The 14,374-nt window shown below is 41.7% G+C and overlaps 1 protein-coding gene across 2 annotated transcripts in view; it reads left to right on the forward strand.

Moving 5' to 3' along the window:
- Nucleotides 1-14,374, forward strand: part of LOC120319526 (immunoglobulin lambda-1 light chain-like) — a 147,080-nt gene that overhangs the window by 77,238 nt on the left and 55,468 nt on the right. The gene's annotated exons all lie outside the window — the stretch shown is intronic.

Consider the following 14,374-nt stretch of genomic DNA (forward strand, 5'->3'; position numbering starts at 1 on the left):
TTTGGTCCATTGCTGATGAAGACTGAACCAGAAGATTAAACCTCAAATTATGTATTGTCTTATGCATTGTTTGATGTAACATTTGCTTATTCCCTTTAGCATAATCGTGCATGTTTTATGTTTACCTTATAGTTATGCATGTTTAATACCAAGTTTTTATCTATTTAGTCACAAGTTAACCACAATGAGTATTGCATGCCTTGATGCTACGTTTTTACTATTTTAGTAGTGGAAATATAAATTTCCAAGCGGGGAGTGTTCTGACCCATATAGTTCTATGGCCGATATAGCTCTATGGTCCAGCTCTATGTTGGAATGTCTGGCAGTTATTGGGTTAAATGCTAGGTATGTGGACGGGTCAGTGGGAGGAGCCCCAAAGGTCATTGGGAGACCTCCTGGACACAAGCCACATGGAATCTCTTTGTCTGTAAGAAGCATGGGCCATGGAAGGTCATACAATAGCCTGTGTCATCATAAAGAGCAATATCTTCTTACCTAAAGAAGGATCTAAAAGATGAACAAACATGTATTTCCAGCAGCACCAATCTCAACGTGAACGCAAGTAATCTTTCTCATTAAAATATATTTGTTTATTATAAGATCGTTTCTTTTGAGTTAACTATCTGACTGGATTTGAAACAGAACACTTTAAATTTGGGTCAGAATAACTATACTATACTATACTATACTATACTATACTATAGGTCCCTTCCATCTTTATTATTATTATTATTATTATTATTATTATTATTATTATTATTATTATTATTATTATATTTTGGTCCAGGTTGTCCTTAATCATTCCCTTTCTCTTTCAGCATCCTGCAGAGAAATCCTGCATCCTCGGGATTTGTTAAACGGATACATTGGAGATTAATGCACCTCCTGGGATCAGCGGTGCCGTCAAACCTCTGATATATGAGCAGAATAAAAGAGCCTTCAAAATCTCAGCTCAGTTCTCTGTCAACTGTTCTTCCAACTTTGCCTCCTTGATCATCAGCAATGTCTCTTGCATTGGCTACAGCAGGATGTTCTTCTGCTGCTTTTGTTCGTCTTAAACGTCGGGTTATTATTTTTCTTCAATTATATGGTTTTCTAGAGCATAACTATGTTCCCCTTACCCTTCCTCCTTCTCACCCACCTCCTTTGGAGACATGAAAAAAATGGGGGTAAAATTTTCATTTTCATTTCATATAGATCACCATGATTCTTCTTGACCTTGGCACCTGCCTTGCCTAACATCAAAACATATCTTGATGCTACATAATCTTGACAGTGGAGGTCAGGACTGTCATATTTTCTAAACTTAGTCTGATATAGCATAGATAGAATAACAGAGTTGGAAGGGACCATGCAGGTCATCTAGTCCAACCCCCTGCCTAAGCAGGAGACCCTACACCATTTCTGACATATGGCAGTCCAGTCTCCCCTTGAAAGTATTTTTTTATGCTGATATAGTCTGTTTTCTACTATATCTTGATTTTTCTGTTCTCACATTAATTTTATGTTGTGAAGTAAGCTGAATGAGGATTACGGCTGAAGACAACTCAGATTTTAATGGCGGAGTTGGGATTTCATCCTAGGATTCTTTACTTCTCTACTATAAACTCTTATTTGACCAGCTCACCTATTCAGCTCTAAGCTCACCAATGTCATCTGTCCATCAAAATGGTGCAGGTTACACCTTTAGTTAACTGGGCAACCTATTTGGTAAAGACAGGCATCAGCATCCTTTTAAAAACCATCTCATTTGCATGCTAATTGTATTCCTCACCTCTAGGGATTTAAGAGAGGCCAGGTTGAAGCCAATGACTGATTGATTCTTTCAGGAAGATTGTCTAATTGTCCAGTATGGCTTGTATTCTTCTACTCTTCACCATCCTTTAATCCTTTGGTGAGACCAACAGAATCAGGGGAAAGAAGGGTTAATTGTTGTGAGGGTCTCCATGTGGAATGCAGTGCAGGAGAATGTTGGGCGTGGTTTGGCTGTATAAGGTAGTTTCACTTGATGTTCCTTAATTCCATGTTCTCTCTTATTCCCTTAATTCCATGTGCTCCTTCAGGGGCCAGTATCCAGCAGCTGCAGAGCTTGAAAGATCCAGATTTTGTAGCTCCAGCAGGGACAATCACCATGTCCTGTAGATACGATGGTGGAAACATCACTGACAACAACTACCCACGATGGATCCAGCAGAAGTCAGAGGAGGTTCCAAGGCTCTTAATACACAGCACCAGCAGCAGGCCATCAGGCGTTCCAGCCCGTTTCTCTGGCTCCAGGTCAGGGAACACCATGTCCCTGACCATCACAGGGGCCTTGGTGGAAGATGAGGCCACGTATTATTGCTTAGTTTGGATTGGGGACGGGTGCACAGTGCTTGATTCAGATAGAGAAATGAGACAAAAGCCCTTCAAAGGAAGTAAAACTCTTTCATAGGTTTGGTTTCCCTTCCAATACAGAAGAGCTTCAGCCGATCAAGAAATGACATGATTGAATCTTCTCTTCTGTTTCTTAAACAGGAACATCTCTTTCTAAACTCACCATCAAGTACTCAAGTGGGTCTTAGAGACAAGGAAAAAATGCCAGACATGGTTCATCCTGGTAAACCTGAAGTTAAACATGTAAGTAATAGTAATAGTAATAAAATTGGAAGGGACCTTGGAGGTCATCTAGTCCAACCCCCTGCTCAGGCAGGAAACCCTACACCATTTCGGACAAATGGCTGTCCAGTCTCTTCTTAAAAACTTCCAGTGTTGGAGCATTTACTGCTTCTGGAGGCCGGCTGTTCCACTGATTAATTGTTCTCACTGTCAGGAAGTTTCTCCTTAGTTCTAGGTTGCTTCTCTCCTTGATTAGTTTCCACCCGTTGCTTCTTGGCCTGCCTTCAGGTGCTTTGGAAAATAGCTTGATTCCCTTTTCTTTATGGCAGCCCCTGAGATATTGGAATACTGCTATCATGTCCCCCCTTGTCCTTCTGTTCGTTAAACTAGACATACCCAATTCTAGCAACCGTTCCTTATATGTTTTAGCCTCCAGTCCCCTAATCATCTTTGTTGCTCTTCTCTGTACTCTTTTTAGAGTCTCAACATCTTTTTTACATCGTGGTGACCAAAACTGGATGCAGTATTCCAAGTGTGGCCTTACCAAGGCGTTGAAGAGTGGTATTAATACTTCACGTGATCTTGATTCTATCCCTCTGTTAATGCAGCCTAGCACTGTGTTGGCCTTTTTGGCAGCTGCAGCACACTGCTGGCTCATATTTAGGAGATTGTCTACTAGGACTCCGAGGTCCCTCTCACAGTTACTACTATTGAGCATGGTGCCACCTATGCTGTACTTGTGCATTTGGTTTTTCTTGCCTAAATGTAGAACCTTGCTTTGTTCACCATTGAATTTCATTTTGTTAGTTAGGGCCCAGTGTTCAAGTCTGTCCAGATCCTTCTGTATCTGAAGCCTGTCTTCTGGAGTGTTGGCTATTCCTGCCAGCTTGGTGTCGTCTGCAAATCTGATGAGTTCCCCATCTATCCCTTCATCCAAATCGTTGATGAAGATGTTGAAGAGAACTGGGCCCAGAACAGAGCCCTGGGGCACCCCACTACAATCTCAATAAAGTCTTTAGCCCAGGTTGATTGGTGTCCTTTTGCCAATTCAGATATTCTGTATATATCTAGAACTGTGATTCATCTGGGGAGAAATATTTCATTTGGTCTAATATTGATGAATGTCCTTTTATTCCCTCCCTTTGCTTCCCTGTCTTCACCCTCACTGAAATCCTACCTCAGTTAAGCTAGCAGAGGCATCTGATGAAGTGGGCTACAGCTCATAAATGTTTTGGCCTTTTAATATTATATGTTACAAGAATAATATAATTTAATATTACATTATGGGTTCTATATGGTAGAAAGGGTTACCAGAGACCTGATTTTGGAGAAAGACTCTAGGAAGTGGCACGGATCAAGTTTCCTTTTTATATTATGGTGGGACACCAGCTCCAATCTAAGTAGTCCATGTGGCCTCTGAACTGGATTTGTGTCTACCCTTGGAGATTCCCTCTCCAAGCACAACAACTTTTCAGGAAAACATGAACGTGTGACCTAACAGATATGGTTATCATTCCTAACATCCCTGCAATAGGTCATAATTTCCCAGAAAAGCTGAGAGGGATCTGTCTCAGGTTGAAGAAGAAAGGATGAAGGAGATAAAGTGAAGACAATTCTCATGCATGCTTTCTATGCTGCAGTTGAGCTGAAGACCTTCCCAAATGTTCCCGCTCAGCCAAACAGGATGGTCTCCTCAAAAAAGCTGTATCAGTAAATCATGATACTCAAAAAGAATAACAGAATAAGAAGGGACCTTGGAGGTCTTCTTGTCCAACCCCTTGCTCAGGCAGGAAGGAACCATCAAGGGAAGGTCTTTCTTTTTATCATAACTGAGGAAGAGTCAATGAGCAGGCAAATCATTTGCATGAATTTGAATTCCCCACTGGCAAAAGGCTTAAGAGTGGAGAGGACAGCTGGATCTGCAGACAATTCAGATCTGAGCCCATCTCTAACCATGGCTCAGCTGCCTCTTCTCCTCCTCCTCTCCTTCTCCTTTAGGGGTAATTTATGTCAAGGGATTTCTACTCAAAAATTGCAATGATTATAGCCTTCCTCAACCTCCTGATAATTCAGAGGTCCATCTCCTAATTGCCTTTCCTACCACACTTTTCTTCTGATTTAAATGAAGATTGTGCTGATAGAGTCTTTCTTTCATTTTTGTTTTCTTTCAGGGACTTTTTCGCAAGTCATGACTCAACCAGCCTCTGTGTCTGGATCTCTTGGAGGGACAATCCAAATTACTTGTGCTATAAGCAGTGGAACAATTGACACTGGGGATTCCTCCTGGTATCAACAGAAGTTTGGAAATGCTCTCAAACTGATCATATACGAGGATAGCAGTAGAGCCTCTGGAATCCCAGAATGATTATCTGGTTCACTTGAAAACTCAGAAGAATCTGCAGTGTTAAGCATCTCCAATCTTGAGGTAGTGGATGAAGCTGATTATTATTGCACATATTATGTAGGTACTGGCAAGCACACGATGACACAATCCCACTGAAGAGCTGAACAAAAACCTTGCAGGAGGTGATGTCTGATATGCATGATTGGCAAATGTGTGACATTGTTCTCGGTTCCTCTTAACCTTCCCAAACTGTCAGGTGTTTCCTCACTCCTGTCACTCCATTTTAGACTCTGGGGGAGGTGATGGTATTTGAGTTGAAGAATGATGCTGCAATTGGACTGGGATATTACGGTGGGTGGGTGGAATGGGGCCAGTTGACTTATGACTGCACACAGATTCACTTAGAACGCTTCGCATTGTGCTCCATTTGGAGACAACAGCCATATTATACATCTTTACCCCGCTTTCCAACTTTGGACTGCTTACATCTCCTCTTGTTTTTATCAACCTTCTGATCTGGACATCCACGTTTTGGTTCTTATTGATCATTTATGTTCAGGGAAGCTTCTTCTGAGTCCATCACTCTTCCCTTTCAGAACTAACTTTTCTCTCCCCTTTGAAATTACACCTCCTTGATGGAAACTGTTCTTTGTTCTTTGCTTTCTTTCAGGATTTTGGTTGTCTTCAATTAGCCCCCTCCTCATTCAGCATGCTTTGGAGAAACAGTGAGAATCCTTTGTTCCAAAAGGAGTAGAAAAAATTGAGACTAATACCACACCTTAGATCTACATACAAGCAAATTGAGAGACCCTTTAAAATCTCAGCCAATTTCTCTGGCTTTGTCAACAGTTCTTCCAATTTTGTCTCCTGGAGATCTCTAATCATTCTCACATTGCTTACAATAGACCCCCTTCCTTTGCTGGTTTTGTTTCTCTTCACCTTTAGATATATTTTGATTCCATATTTTTCTAGATCATAACTATGCTCCCCTTCTCATTCCTCCTGCTCATCCACCATCTTTAAAGTCATGAAAAAGTGGGTGTAAGCATGCCATTTCATTTGATCTCAGTCACCCCCCCCCCCATCCTACAGAGAAACAGTCAGGATTTGTTGTATGAAAATGAGTGGAAACACTGGAGATTAATACAACTTCTAGGATCAACAGTGCCATCATCAGATACATGAGCAAAATAAGAGAGACCCTTTGAAGCCACAATTCAGTTCTCTGGCCCTCTCCATAGTTCTTCCAATTCTGTCTTCTTGAGCATCTTCAAACACTCTCAGATTGCCTACAACAAGAATCTCCTTTGTTGATATTTGTTTGTCTAAATTTTGAATTTTTTTTAACTCTATGGTTTTCTAGATCATAACCATATTCCTCTTCCTATTCTTCTTTCTGATCCACACCCTTTTGAGGGATAAAAAATAAATTTCAACATGCTATTTACATTTGAGTAGGTCACTCTGCTTCTTTATTTTGACAAAGAGAATCTTGGCATCTGCTTTGCCCAATAAAACACTTTGAGGCTATGGTGACATAACCAATAGAGGTCAGGATTGCCGTGTTTTCTAAACTAAGTCTGAAATTTTAGTCCACAAAGTTGTACCTTAAGGATGTTTGTTATTTATGTGGTCAGTAGCAATGAGAAAACGTGGGTTATTTCCTTTCTCACAGAGCACAAGTGGCAGAAACTGGATAAAAATCAAAAGGGAATGGAATGGAATGTGTCCTCAAAAGCTCCACCAGCAAATCCTACTGCTTGAAGAGAAGGATTCTTCAAAGGATGCTCTTTCCTTTTTATCTGAAGCTGGCTGTCATATCTGAGGAAGAATTGCTGAGCAGGCAGGACATTTGCATGAATTTGAATTCCCCACTGGCAAAAGGTTTAAGAGCAGAAAGGATAGCTGGCTCTGCAGACAATTCAGTCCTGATCCCATCTTCCACCATGGCTTGGCTGCCTCTTCTTCTCATCCTCTCCTCTTCCTTTATGGGTAATTGAAGACTTGGGCTATCTACTAAAAATGGCTGGGACTTACACTGTTCCCCCATCCCCTTATAATTCAGGGAAGTGGTTTCTCCTCTACTTCTTTGATTTCAGATTTCTGTTAATACCACACATTTCTCCTAAGGTCAATGGACAGAATGTTGACTGAGTCTTTCCTGTCACCTTTGCTTTTTTTCAGGGAGTTTTTCCCAGTTTGTCCTGAATCAACCAGCCTCTGTGTCTGGATCTCTTAGAGAGACAGTCCAAATCTCTTGTAAAAAAAGCAGTGGAACAATTGGATCAGGATATTCCTCCTGGTATCAACAGAAGTCTGGCGGTCCTCCCAAACTCCTTATATATGCCGATAGCAGCAGAGCCTCTGGAATCCCAGAACGATTCTCCGGTTCTGTTGAAAACTCTAGAACATCTGCCGTGTTAAGCATCTCCAACCTTCAGGCAGAAGATGAGGGTAACTATTTTTGCGGCTCTTATACAGGCAGTGACTCGTACACAGTGCTACAATTCCACTGAAGAGCTGAACAAAAACCTTTCAGGAGGCAATCACCTATATGCATGACTGGGCAATGTGTGACTTCTTCTTCTTGGTTCCGCTTAACCTTCTCAAACTGTAAGGTGTTTCCTTGTTGGTACCATATCTACTTAAACTCTCAGGGATGTGATGGTGTCTGAACTAGAGAAGGTTATTATTATTGGTCTGGGACTTCATAGTGAGGGAAATGAAGGGGATCAGTTGAATGATGGATTATGAATCATTGAACCTAAAGAGTCATCCAGAACACTTCTGATAATTGTTGTTTAGAGACAACAATCATATTGTTGATCTTTATCCCACATTCCAGCTACAACCGAGCTATGTTTCCTCCTGACCTTTTCTGCCTATTGCAATACTGTTGGACAACGTTTCTAGCATCAACCATTCTGATCTGGAACACTCACATTTTGGTTCTTCTTGACCAATTCTGATAAGAGAAGCTTCTTTGGAGTCCCTCACTCTTCTCTTTCATGTCTAACTTTTCTCTCCCCTTTGAAATTATACCTCCTTGGATGAAGCTTTTCTCTTTGCTTTCTTTCAGACCTTTTGGTCCAGCTTTTCCTTCATCACCCCCCTTCCCTTTCAGCATCCTACAGAGAAAGTCAGGATTTGTTGTATGAAAATGAGTGGAAACACTGGAGAGTAATACAACTCCTGGGATCAACAGTGCCATCATCAGACACATGAGCAAAATAAGAGAGACCCTTTGAAGCCACAACTCAGTTCTCTGGCCCTCTCCATAGTTCTTCCAATTCTGTCTCCTTGAGCATCTTCAACCACTCTCAGATTGCCTACAACAGGAATCTTCTTTATTGATGTTTGTTTGTTTAAACTTTGGAATTTTTTTTAACTCTATGGTTTTCTAGATCATAACCATATTCCTCTTCCTATTCTTCTTTCTGATCTACACCCTTTTGAGGGATAAAAAATAAATTTCATCATGCTATTTATGTTTGATGTAGGTCACTCAGCTTCTTTATTTTGACAAAGAGAATGTTGGCAATTCAGTCCTGATCCCATCTTCCACCATGGCTTGGCTGCCTCTTCTTCTCATCCTCTCCTCTTCCTTTATGGGTAATTGAAGACTTGGGCTATCTACTAAAAATGGCTGGGACTTACATTCTTCCCCCATCCCCTTATAATTCAGGGAAGTGGTTTCTCCTCTACTTCTTTGATTTCAGATTTCTGTTCCTACCACACATTTCTCCTAAGTTCAATGAACATCATGTTGACTGAGTCTTTCCTGTCACCTTTGCTTTTTTTCAAGGAGTTTTTCCCAGTTTGTCCTGAATCAACCAGCCTCTGTTTCTGGATCTCTTGGAGGGATAGCCCGAATCTCTTGTACTACAAGCAGTGGAACGATTGGATCAGGGTATTCCTCCTGGTATCAACTGAAGCCTGGGACTCCCCCCAAACTGCTCATATATTCTGATAGCAGCAGAGCCTCTGGAATCCCAGCACGATTCTCCGGTTCTGTTGAAATCTCTAGAACATCTGCCATGTTAACAATCTCCAATCTTGAGGCAGAAGATACGTCTATATATTACTGCACCTCTTACACAGGCAGTAAATCATACAATTCTGCTGAACAGCTGAACAAAAACCTAGCAGCAGGTGAACACCAATATGCATGGCTAACCAATATGTAAGCATATCTTCTTGGTTCCTCTTAGCCTTCTCTAGCTGTCAGGTGCTCCTTTACTGGTACCATTCTCTTTTAGATGCGTAGGGATGTGATGGTATTTGAATTCTAGTAGGACACTACAATTGGTCTGGGACTCCATGGTGGGTGGAAGGAAAGGGATCAGTTGAAGTATGACTATGTCCCATTTAACACAGAATTTCTGCCCTGTGTTCTTCACAGTCTCTTTGAAGGCTGTAGCCATTTCCTGTCCAGTCTCTTCTTAAAAGCCTCCAGTGGCTGTCCAGTCTCTTCTTAAAAGCCTCCAGTGATGGAGCACCCACAACTTGTGAAGGCAAAGCTATTCCACTGGTTAATTCTTCTCACTGCTTGGAAGTGTCTTAGTCGACTGTAGTGCAGGTGGAATCTCCCAACACTGTAAACAATATGATCTTGTAGCCATTGACTTCATTTGTTTATAAATTCTACTTGTATGGCCCCACCATCTCATACAAATGTTTGTCATTTTTTTTCTGGGCATGGAACAGGACTAAAAACATCAACATAATCCTAAGGCAGTGATGGCGAACCTTTTAGAGACAAAGTGCCCAAAAACTGCCCCCCTGCCTGCCCTTCCCATCCGCAGGGCCACCCACAGCCTCCACGGCCTGCTACAGATCACCCAGGCAACCCACCAGCACCATGGCAGCCATGCCCTCCGCCCGCGCCCCGCAGCATCAACTGTGTGCAACAGGTGTGAGGGTGAAGTGTTGTCCCCGCTGCTCAGCTTCCATGTCCTTGGCTGCACTGCTCCACGCAGGCTACGCTCGGGGGGTAACTCTCCTCTGGGGGGGCTGCTGGTGAAGAGGAGGCAGTGGGGGGAGGCGGGCCTGGGGCGATGGCGCATGTACCCACAGAGAGGGCTCAGAGCGCTGCCTCTGGCACAAATGCCATAGGTTCGCCACCACTGTCCTAAGGTAATAAAACAGAATAAAAATAAAACATGGCAGCTCACACCATCAACAATAATCGCAATATCTCACAGGCACATCTAATCTTCCAACCCCCATTCCTGGGAGAATAACCAAGTCTTAAAGATCTTCTGAGAGATCAACAGTGTTTTACAGTGTTTCTGATCTCTTTGTTTAGAACAATTAACCAATTAACAATTAACCTGCCTCCAGAAGCTGTGAATACTACTGGAAGTTTTCAAGAAGACACTGGACAGCCATTTGTCTGAAATGGTATAGGGTTTCCTGCCTGAGCAGGGGGTTGGACTAGATGACCTCCAAGGTCCCTTCCAACTTTACTACCATTGCTGCTGCTACTGCTATCTTGAGTAGGTTGTAGGACTAGAAGACTCCCAAGGTCCCTTCAAGCCCTATGATCTACTCCTAGGTGCAAAAAATCCCAGAACATTTCTATCTTACAAACATCAAACATGGATTGTCTATTCCAAAACCTCCATAATTCAGAAATAGCAGAATAAGGAAGTAAAGCATGAAGTAGACAATGGGATGTAATTTTAATTGCTATTTCAAAGCAGATGTTTCTAAGTTGAGGTAGGCATCACATTATGGCTGCTCATGGCAGGTCTGAATCTAATCAGATTGCAAATCTGAGCTCCATTGGCAATTTCAGTTGGATTTTGCCCGATCCTAACACTCTTAGTTATTAGCAGATTGTGATTTTTTTTTCTTAAACTGAGATAAAATAGAACAGAAAAAAAAAAAACAAGAGGCTAATAGTACACCAAGACTGGTCCAGGAAGATACAGGAACATACCTGTAAGTTCACTAGAATATGGACACATAGAGATATTTTTATCCATGGGATCACCAGGTGTCAGTTATGACTTGATGTAACCTAACAAGGAGCAACAAGGAGCAAATTAATCAACATATAATTGGGCTATTATCCCTATTAGCTAGGTTTAATATAGCATGAAAATTAAATAGAAATAAATTAAATGTAGCTGGATCCCACCCTCTCTTTCACTTAAGAAACATGTTGTGAGACTGTTCCTAGAAGATCCCTTGTTTCTTTAGCAATGCTCTTCTCCTTATTATCTAAAGAGACATGAATAGTTATGTAACAATCCAAAAAGGCATCTCATTAGCATGCATTTATATCCTGTCCTTTTCAGGACTTTAAGAAGAGATGCAAGAAAGAGAGAGAGCTTTATTGCAAGAAATACCGATTTTTTTTCCTTGACCATGGCACAAACCTCTGTCCTTTTCTTGATTTTTTTTACTTTGCAGGTAAAAGAAAACTTAAAACATCTGGGGTATTCCTAAAAAAAAAAACCAGTTCTTCTGCAATGTGCAGGAGATCCAACTTCGATTGATCAAGAGTTTTATTGGTCTTGGTTCTGCTCTGACCTATTATTCTATTCTATTCTATTCTATTCTATTCTATTCTATTCTATTCTATTCTATTCTATTCTATTCTATTCCATTCCATTCCATTCCACTCCACTCCACTCCATATTATTCTATTCTACTCTACTTACTCTACTCTATTCCATTCCATTTTATATTCTATTTTAGGATCTAGGGGCCAGTTTGTACTAACTCAGCCACTCTCCCTGTCAGTAGCCCTTGGAGGCAGAGCTGTGATCTCTTGCACAAGGAACACTGCAAGCATCAACAAATACCACATCTCCTGGTACCAAGAGAAACCCAACAGTTTGCCCAAGTTGTTGATCTACCAGCACAACAAGAGACCCCCTGGAATTCCAGAGTGATTCTCAGGATTTACAGGTGGGTCTTCTGCCACCTTAACCATCAACAATGTCCAAGCAGAAGATTTGGCTGATTACTATTGCTCATCTTACGACAGCAACTGGCTGCCCACGGTGATGCCATCCTAAGGGGAAGTGAACCAAAAAAACATCTCCTTGGCACCAAAAAAGAAGTTATTGATTTATAAGATTTCCTCATTCTTGGCCACAAGAGGAAGGCTACACTTCTCTTTTGTCCTTGAGTCACTCAGAAGTGGTGAAGGAATTAATGTTATCTCGCTGGCCTTTGGCTGATTCAACATATTTGGAGCTGCGCAATCTTGAGACAAACATTGAGACACTGGGGTGGTGGGGTGGGGAAGGTTTATAAAAGATCAATTTCCCTTCCTTAAAAGCAAATCTTGTCAGGTTGTGGAGGACTTTCCAGAGTGGTGGAGATTTAGGAGGGGGTCTCAAGACCCACTCTCCCCTCCTCACATTGTTATAATTGTTCCTATGAACCTCAAAAGAAATCCAGTGTTTTTAACAGGACCCAGTACAATAAATGGACACTTTCCTTATCAACTGAGCAGAAAGAAAAGTCAACCTCCATACAGATAGTCCTTGACTTATGACCACAATTGACCTCAACATTCCTGTTGCTAAGCAAGATGGCTGTTAAGTGAGTTTTGCCCCATTTTACAACCTTTCTTGGCAGAGTTGTTGAGTGAATCACTGCAGTTGTTAAGTTAGGAACACAATTGTTAAGCGAATCTGGCTTCCTTGTTGACTTGGCTTGTCAGAAAGTCGCCAAAGGTGATCACATGACCCCTGGACACTGTAGCCATCATAAGTACAAGCCAACCGCCTCAATTTTGATCACGTGACTATGGGGATGCTGCAACAGTTGTGTAAAAAGTAGTCATAAATAACTTTTTTTTAGTGCATTGTAACTGTGAGCGGCCATTGAATGAATGGACAACCTGGTATGCCAGAATTTGGGAAAAACTCACAGAAATTAAACCAGAATAATAATAATAATAGTAGTAAAGTTGGAAGGGACCTTGGAGGTCATCTAGTCCAACCCCCTGCTCGGGCAGGAAACCCTACACCATTTCGGACAAATGGCTGTCCAGTCTCTTCTTAAAAACTTCCCGTGTTGGAGCATTTACTGCTTCTGGAGGCAAGCTGTTCCACTGATTAATTGTTCTCACTGTCAGGAAGTTTCTCCTTAGTTCTAGGTTGCTTCTCTCCTTGATTAGTTTCCACCCGTTGCTTCTTGTCCTGCCCTCAGGTGCTTTGGAAAATAGCTTAATTCCCTGTTCTTTATGGCAGCCCCTGAGATATTGGAATACAGTTATCATATCCCCCCTTGTCCTTCTCTTCGTTAGACTAGACATACCCAATTCTACCAACCGTTCCTTATATGTTTTAGCCTCCAGTCCCCTAATCATCTTTGTTGCTCTTCTCTGTACTCTTTCTAGAGTCTCAACATCTTTTTTACATCGTGGTGACCAAAACTGGATGCAGTATTCCAAGTGTGGCCTTACCAAGGCATTGAAGAGTGGTATTAATACTTCACGTGATCTTGATTCTATCCCTCTGTTAATGCAGCCTAGCACTGTGTTGGCATTTTTGGCAGCTGCAGCATACTGCTGGCTCATATTTAAGTGATTGTATGATGGCAACAGTCAGAGGTGGAACTTTTTCCAACATTGTTGTTTTTTTTGTTAGTTGCGAAGTCGTGTCCAACCCATCGTGACCCCATGGACAACGCTCCTCCAGGCCTTCCTGTCCTCTACCATCTTCTGAAGTCCCTTTAAGTTCACACCTACTGCTTCAGGGACTCCATCCAGCCATCTCATTCTCTCTCGTCCCTTTCTTCTGTTGCCCTCAATCTTCCCCAGCATTAGGCTCTTCTCCAGCGAGTCCTTCCTTCTCATTAGGTGGCCAATGTACTTGAGTTTCAACTTCAGGATCTGGCCTTCTAAAGAGCAGTCGGGGTTGATCTCCTCTAGGACTGACCAGTTTGATCACCTTGCAGTCCAGGGGACTCACAGGACTCTTCTCCAGCACCAGAGTTCAAAGGCCTCAATTCTTTGGCGCTCAGTCTTTCTTAGGGTCCAGCTTTTCCAACATACACTTTATTAAAAGGCATAATGACAAATTCACTTTCTGATGAAGCCATCATTGCTCCAAGTTCCATTGGAAGAAATCTATGTTTTTCAGCCAATGGCACATTTGATGCTTTCGAGGAGCTTTTTTAACTGCAATACCCATAGCTAGTCATATACACAAACCACAACAAGGTAGCAAAGTGATGCAGTCATTTCCCACTGGGCACATCCCTATGTGTGTGTTATTTGTGTTTGTGTGTGATTGTCAAAACTGTTCAAGATGGTAGCCAGAACTGTATGATCAATCTTTAGTCTTAATCATTTTTTAATGCTTCGTGATACCAAGATTACTTAACGTCATGCATACCACTCCTGAATGAAAGATGGGATATAAACTTAATAAACAAACTAGATGTAATTGAAGAATATCTGGA

The sequence above is a fragment of the Crotalus tigris genome, unplaced genomic scaffold (assembly GCF_016545835.1).
Source record: "Crotalus tigris isolate CLP2741 ecotype Arizona unplaced genomic scaffold, ASM1654583v1 scf7180000020801.324491, whole genome shotgun sequence".
Classification (NCBI taxonomy): domain Eukaryota; kingdom Metazoa; phylum Chordata; class Lepidosauria; order Squamata; family Viperidae; genus Crotalus; species Crotalus tigris.